This window comes from Sinocyclocheilus grahami, unplaced genomic scaffold (genome assembly GCF_001515645.1).
Source record: "Sinocyclocheilus grahami isolate Dianchi unplaced genomic scaffold, SAMN03320097.WGS_v1.1 scaffold1661.1, whole genome shotgun sequence".
Classification (NCBI taxonomy): domain Eukaryota; kingdom Metazoa; phylum Chordata; class Actinopteri; order Cypriniformes; family Cyprinidae; genus Sinocyclocheilus; species Sinocyclocheilus grahami.
The window spans coordinates 14,863-22,083 of NW_015506840.1; the positions used below are offsets into that span (position 1 = coordinate 14,863).

At 34.9% G+C, this 7,221-nt stretch overlaps 1 long non-coding RNA gene across 1 annotated transcript; it reads right to left on the minus strand.

Moving 5' to 3' along the window:
- Nucleotides 1-1,985: 1,985 nt before the first annotated feature.
- On the minus strand, nt 1,986-4,793 carry LOC107571849 (uncharacterized). The gene is made up of 4 exons (XR_001607244.1): nt 4,743-4,793; nt 3,899-4,042; nt 2,551-2,669; nt 1,986-2,370 (listed from the first exon to the last, which is right to left on the minus strand). It is a non-coding gene; the product is annotated as an uncharacterized lncRNA (long non-coding RNA).
- Nucleotides 4,794-7,221: the final 2,428 nt, after the last annotated feature.

A 7,221-nucleotide genomic window follows, 5' to 3' on the forward strand; every position in this document is an offset into this window, starting at 1 on the left:
CAAATCATTAACAAAACATCAACATTAAATTGTTTGTCAAATGGAAATACATTCTCCAAAACTGAGAAATGAGCTGAGATAATAACGGTCACTTTTAGAAGTGGACAATATGGATATCTGGATATCACCCAGCTGTAAACACTTCCCTAAAATAGGAACACTTCCAAAATTCACATCAAACAGTAACTTTAGAAATATAAAAGTAATACTAGAATAAAATATAAAAGAAATTTCAAAATAGAGCAATGTTTTTTTTTTTTAAATAGTCATTTCTATGAGTGGATGAACACATGGTACTGTATATGGAACTTATACCATTCCAGAAAATCAACTGAGAAAATGTTCTGCAAATTAAATACTACACAAATATTGTAAAAAATAAATAAAGAAATAATGTACTAAAACTAAAGTGACAGAAGTGAAAGTTTAAATGAAATGTCAAATAAAACAGTACCTTTGTAAGCTTTGTTCAGACACTGAGGAAACTCTACTGACAAAAGTTCATTTTTAAGACTCAACACTCTGGGTCTCAGCTTCCCATCCTCCAGACCCATCAAGAATTTATGGGTAAAGTCAAATATATTGTCCAACTCTTTTAGGGAACTTAGATCCAAGGCGTACGTTAGTCCAAAAAGCATGACAAATGCATGAGCCAATGAGGGGAAATCGTTAACTGTTACACAAAGTACAACTTCAGTCTTCTCCGAGCAGAAGAACGTGACAACTGTTGAATTGTTACTAATCAGATTGTTCTACCTTGTTACGACCTCTTGTTTTTAAGTCTAGGTTTAAGAGGGGTAACATTTGTAGTTGTGATGGTTGTGACATTGGTGGTGGCAAAAAGAGAATAGTGCAACACGAAAACTGCCAAGGAAGGTGATTTATTTACAAGTTTAAAAGAAGAAAAAGAAAAAACATCAAGTAACAATAATAATAATAATAATAAACTAATACCAAGATAACAAATAATGAGAAAACTATAGTTTCACAATATTACAACCCAAAAATAAAATAACCCCCACAAGGGAAAAACGGATGCAAGCGGCGCCAAAGAAAAGAACAGAAAAAAACAAAACCAATCTAACTTAAGTTGCCAAATGTAACCTACTAACAAAAGAAAAGAAAACAGGGAAAAAAACAAAGTCTTCGGCGTTTTCACGCCCTAACTAACCTGCTCCAAACTCACCAAAGCAAAAAGTGGCGCTCACTTCTATACTAGTGTTTCTAATACATCAGAGTCTCTACACGTTGCTACATGTATGTCACGTGACATACTACCTGGTCCAGTTTTCCCCAGGGGCAAGGAGAACATTGTCCTGCGTATGAAAACAATGAAATACAAAATAGAAAACTTAAAGAAAAGATCAAGAGGACAACTCAAAACTGTAACAGAAGAACAACACTACAAAAGAAACAAACAAAATGCAAATGCACAAACAGAAAAGCAAAATCTGCTCCGCGTTCATTCAGTCATCCTTTTAAACTCTGGCACGAAACAGGATTGGCAGCAGAGATAATGATGTCACCCACGTTAACGATGACAGACGGCTTTCTGAACCAATAGCAGTCCGAGGAGGGTTGAACCTAAGAATACAACAGAGCAAAGAGAAAGCAAAAACACGGAGGCACAACCACTGGGACGTAACACTCCCACCCTTAAGAACAAACCTGTTTGTGACAAGAAAAAAACAAACACATCTTTACCCATCTCACACTTAAAAACATCACCACATACTCAAACTCTTGAAAGAGCATCAGCCAAAACATTCTCAACCCCTTTCTTATGTCGAATATCCAAATTAAAATTCTGGACTACCAAGGCCCATCGCATTAGACGTTGATTTTGATTGTACATCCGAGAAAGAAAAAAGTTTCAGATTGATTTATTTTCATAGAATTCTTTCCATACTATGGAAGCTATGTTAGAACAAAAACTGTTTGGTTACCAACAATCTCTCCTGCCATTCAGATGTAGTTCCAGGTTTTTAATAAATCCTTTATAATTGTAGTAATTCTTTGGTGTTCTGTAAAAGAGTGTAAATGAGGACTAGGCAGCATTTTGATTTTTAGTGATCTCTCTCTCTAAATTCTAAAGATGGGCAGGGCAACTTTTTTTTTAGCAATGTTGCTTGGGCACTTTCCCATTGAAAATGGGCAACAAATTTCTATCCGGATACTTTAGATCGGTCGTGTGCCCTGTGTCTCATCTTTTGCTCAGCGAAATTGCTCAAAATTTGCCCCGTGTATCATAGGCTCAAGCAACATGATCACTTACATCCCACATCTTGAGAACGGTGGAGTCGTCCTCAAGCAGATAGGCGGAGGGAGCACGGAGGACAGCAGCTCATCATACATGGATGTCAGTATTTCCTTCAGTGTGAAAATTAGAGAATTCAGTATGAGATTCTTGATTTAACATGGAATCTAATCAGTACAGCCACACAATACTATGCATCATCCTAACACTTCTGTGTGTATGACAATACAACCGGAATCACTCAAAATCAACTGTAGTTTCTTTATCAGCCATTAAGAAGTGTAACCACTGACCTGAAGTGTCACATATCCTGAAAAGCTGACTCAGTACTTCAGACACTTTTCCTGTGGGATCAACTTTAATTCTGGTTCTTCAGGTTGACGTTCATAATTTTGAGAAACTCGGAGCAGATCTGCACAAATTAATAAGCGATTAAGCCAAGATATATGTACAGTGTACTGTTTTTAAAAAAATACTGCAAAATAACACATTTTGAACTTTGACTATAAACTACAGCTCCAAATATAAACCTGACACACTGAAAAAGAACCAAAAATTAACATTTGCTGTCAGTTTACTCATCCTTCGGCCAACCAAGATGTAGGCTACTTTCTTTTTTTAGTAGAACACTAAAGATGATTTTTTAGCTGAACTTGTGGTCCTTGGTGATTCATAAAATTCAAGTCAACAGGTGCCACAAATCAAAAAGTCAAAAATCAGATACAGACAACACATTATAACACTATGACCAGGAGTCTGGAGCTCAAGACTTCTGTGCCACCATGGGTATTTATTTTGTGTTGTTTGTTTATGTTTTTCGACTCACAAAGTGACGACACCCATTGAGCTGCATTTTATGAATCACCAAGGACCATGAGTTCAGCAAAAAATGATCTTTTGTTCTACTGAAGAAAAACATCAGCTACTTCTTGCATGGCCAGCGAGAGAGTAAATTAATGGCAAATATTAATTTCTGGGCAAACTATTACTTTAAAGGGATAGTTCACCCAAACATGAAAATTCTGTCATTAATTACTCACCCTCATGTCGTTCCAAACCAGTAAGACCTTCGTTCATCTTCAGAACACAAAATAAGATATTTTTTATAAAATCAGAAAGCTTTCTGACCCTCCATATACAGCAATGTAACTGAAATATTCCCAGGCCCAGAAACATAGTAAGGACATCAGCAAAATAGTCCATTTGACATCAGTGGTTCAACCGTAATTTTAAGCTACGAGAATACTTTTTGTGCACAAAGAAAACAAAAATCACGACCTTATTCTGCAGTTCTTCTCCAAGTCACTGTCCTCCGCCATTATGGAGAGTACCACGACGCATGCATGTGCATTCCTCTGCTTGTAAACAAGGCTCCATGCATGCATGTTCTACATCAGCATGGAGTATTTTACCGATGTCCTTACTACATTTCTGTGCCTGGCAACATTTCAGTTACGTTGACATCTATGCCAGAAAGCTCTCGGATTACATTAAAAATATCTGTGTTCTGAAGATGAACAAAGGTTTTACGGGTTTGGAATGACATGAGGGTGAGGAATTAATTACAGAATTTTCATTTTTGGGTGAACTATCCCTTTAAATTTAAAACATTTTCAAGTGTGCTAAGAAAAATATTTTTACCTTTGACTCCATTTTAAAGCAGGCCAGCAATCCAGGATCTCAGCAATAGGTAGGTTCCAGCATCTCTATACAATGAATGCGTATTATAATTAATAATTGGACATCAAAACACCAAACTAAACTTCCAGCTGCTTCACTTTTATCCTGAAAAGAAACAGATTGAGAAGTTAGTCAGGTTGTAATATTTGCCAAAACACCAGGAAAATTCTATTTAAAGCACATGACACAAATCAGTTATTTAACTTAATAGGCATTATGTGAAATATGGTGTTTAGTTTGATCCCATAATACAAACATTAAACTTTAAAATATTTATTTATACTGTATAATCTGATTTGTTAAATGTTAAATTTTAAGAACATAAATGTCTTTGGTAAATAACACAAGCTTTACTGGTATGGTTTGAGCCAACTCATGTAACGTTAACGTACTTGAATACATTTATAAATACCTGTCCTTACAAAAATGTACAACTTGTGGAACAAAGTGAATCAAATTATTGTGAAACCTCTATGAAAATCATTACTTTATGTCCAGCAATGCGAGGCAATTATAATGAAATATACGAATCAAAATTTTGAGGTCATTACAATTTGTTACCCGAAAACATTTTAATGTGTGCACACTTGATGCAAAAAGACAGACTTTGATTTTATATATATATATATATATATATATATATAGTTGATTCATCAATTCAATCGATTTTTGACCTTTAGTGATGCGGGATAAAATGGCTCAAATCATTTGCAAATGCATAAAATGCATTAACTGCTAAGACACTAAACACCATTTAAACCATAGATTTAAACAAATAAAACAAATAACTTAAATGTTAACTTACCAGTTGCACAGGTAACTTTAGCACAATGAAGAGAAGCTTATTAGCAGCAGGTTCAGAACACCGCATGTTTCCCCACAAAGGTCCTCACAGGCGATCGAAAAATATCCCCTCCTACGTTATTTTTTTAGTCTTTCGCACATTACAAACTTAATCAAATAAAATCCGAAGCGAATCAGCGAGCAACAACAACATGGCGTCTTTTCAAAAAGTTTTTTTTTTTTTTTTTTTTAATCTTTTTTTTTTTATTGCATTGCTAAGAACATACACCATCAATGCCAGGAGTACATACAATTGAGAGTACAAATTCAGGTTACAAAATCAGGAAAATATCGTACAAATGACACAATGAGACAGTTCTAAGGGCTTTGGAGTTGCTGGATATAAGGAGTGTGTCCAGATAGGATTTAAGTTCCTTATGAAAAATAAAAAAGTAAGGCTTAGCACCCTGAAATTTACATTTATGTAAGAAAAATTTCGCTAGAAAAATAAACAAATTTATCAAGAAATATTGGTCCTTTGCATCTTTATCAAAATTGTGCTGACCAAATAAAACATCTTTGCATAACAAAGAAAAACTTTGTGATGAAAATACAGAAATCCATCCAGAACATTCTTGTATATATGTTTGTTGTCAATAGTAATACCTTGCAGCTGACTACTCAAAAGAGAGGAGGAAAGAAGTTGTGCAGCCACAAGAAATAAATAAGGGGATACAGGGCAACCCTGACGAACTCCTCTTGACAACTGAAATCTAGGCGAGGTACCCAACTTAAGGTTGATGGAACAGTTGGCATTATTATAAAGAGTTCTTATAAATTTGCAGAATGGATCACCAAACCCAAGCTTTTTAAGAGATAGAAAAATAAACTTGTGTTCAAGAGAGTCAAAAGCTTTGTAAAAATCTACAAAAAGAATAAGACTGTCATCATTAACTAATTCGCTATAGTCTAATAAATCTAGAACAAGTCGGATATTGTTTGATATGTGTCTTTTTGGCATAAATCCTGATTAAGTCTCATCAATAACTGAACTTAGAACACACTTAAGTCTTTTGGCCACAGCCCAAGCTAAAATTTTATAATCATTATTAAGGAGACAAATAGGTCGCCAATTATCTATCAAAGTAACATCTTTTTTAGGTTTAGGTATCAAAGTTAAAAGTCCTTGTGTCAAACTAGAAGGCAAAGTTCCTGACTGAATTCTCTCCAAAAACATCTCTAGCAGGAATGGTGCCAATTCTTCAGCAAAGCTTTTGTAGAACTCGGCCGTTAGGCCATCAGTTCCAGGAGATTTGTTATTTTTAAGGCCCTCAATCCCCTCAATTATTTCAGTGATAGTTAAAGTTTTATCGCATGCAAGCTGCTCATCTTTAGATAATGATTTAACCTCCTTTAATGAATGAAAGAAAAGAAGGGCTGAATCTTTACAGTAATTACATTTATAAAGTTCTGAATAGAAATTACTACAGAATTAATTATTTAGAATTATCTGTCAAAATGCCATTAATTTGCAGAGAACTAATGGTAAGATTCTTAGAATTGTGTTTTTCCATTCTAAAAAAATAAGCAGAGCTCTGTTCTCCTTGTTCTAGCCATTTCCTCCTTGAACGGACATAGGAACCTTCAGCTTTGTATTTATAAATACGGTCTAATTTAGCTTGGAGCTCTGTAAGTTCTGTCAGGTCAGTTTCTGATAAGCCATCCTGAGTTTTGCTCTGAAGTGTTAAGATCTTTGATATAACCTTCTCCTCTTCATACCTTCTCTGTTTTGCCAAATTGCTACTAAAATGCCTAATGCACATCCCTACTTCATATTTTAACATCTCCCAATTTAGGCCAAATTTTTTGTCAGAAGAAGCTTTCACCCAGTAGCGTTGAATCAGAGAGGAAATTCTTTTTTTTAATTCGTCATGTTTAAGTAGAGAGGAATTCATTTTCCAGTAAGAGGCTCTAGAGCCTATATTTGAGTGTCCTGTGGATAGTGGAGTAGAAAGGAGAATAGTGTGGTGGTCCGTTAAGGGAGAAGGAAGAATACTAACCGAAACATTATAATGAAGTTTGAAAGAGTATGGTACAAGCCAATAATCGAAACGAGAAAGTCTTGAGCGATTCTTGTTACCCCATGTGTAAGATTTATCGTTTGGGAACTTCTCCCTCCAAATATCTATTAAATCAAACTTCTCCATGAACATTTTCAGTTTTGAATTAGGAGAAGTAGATTGCCTAGGAGGAAATCTATCAAGACTGTTATCAGGTGTGATATTAAAATCTCCACCAATACAAATTACAGCATTAGGAAATGTATTAAGCCATAACAAAAATGTGTCTCCTATCTCTTCAAATAACAGGTCATTTTCCCGAGAGGTATTATACCCATAAATGTTAATCATTAATACAAAGATATTATTAATACAAATTACCAATAACAGAAAGTGCCCCTTTGGATCTATATAACTCTGTAAAACTGAACCTGCAAAATG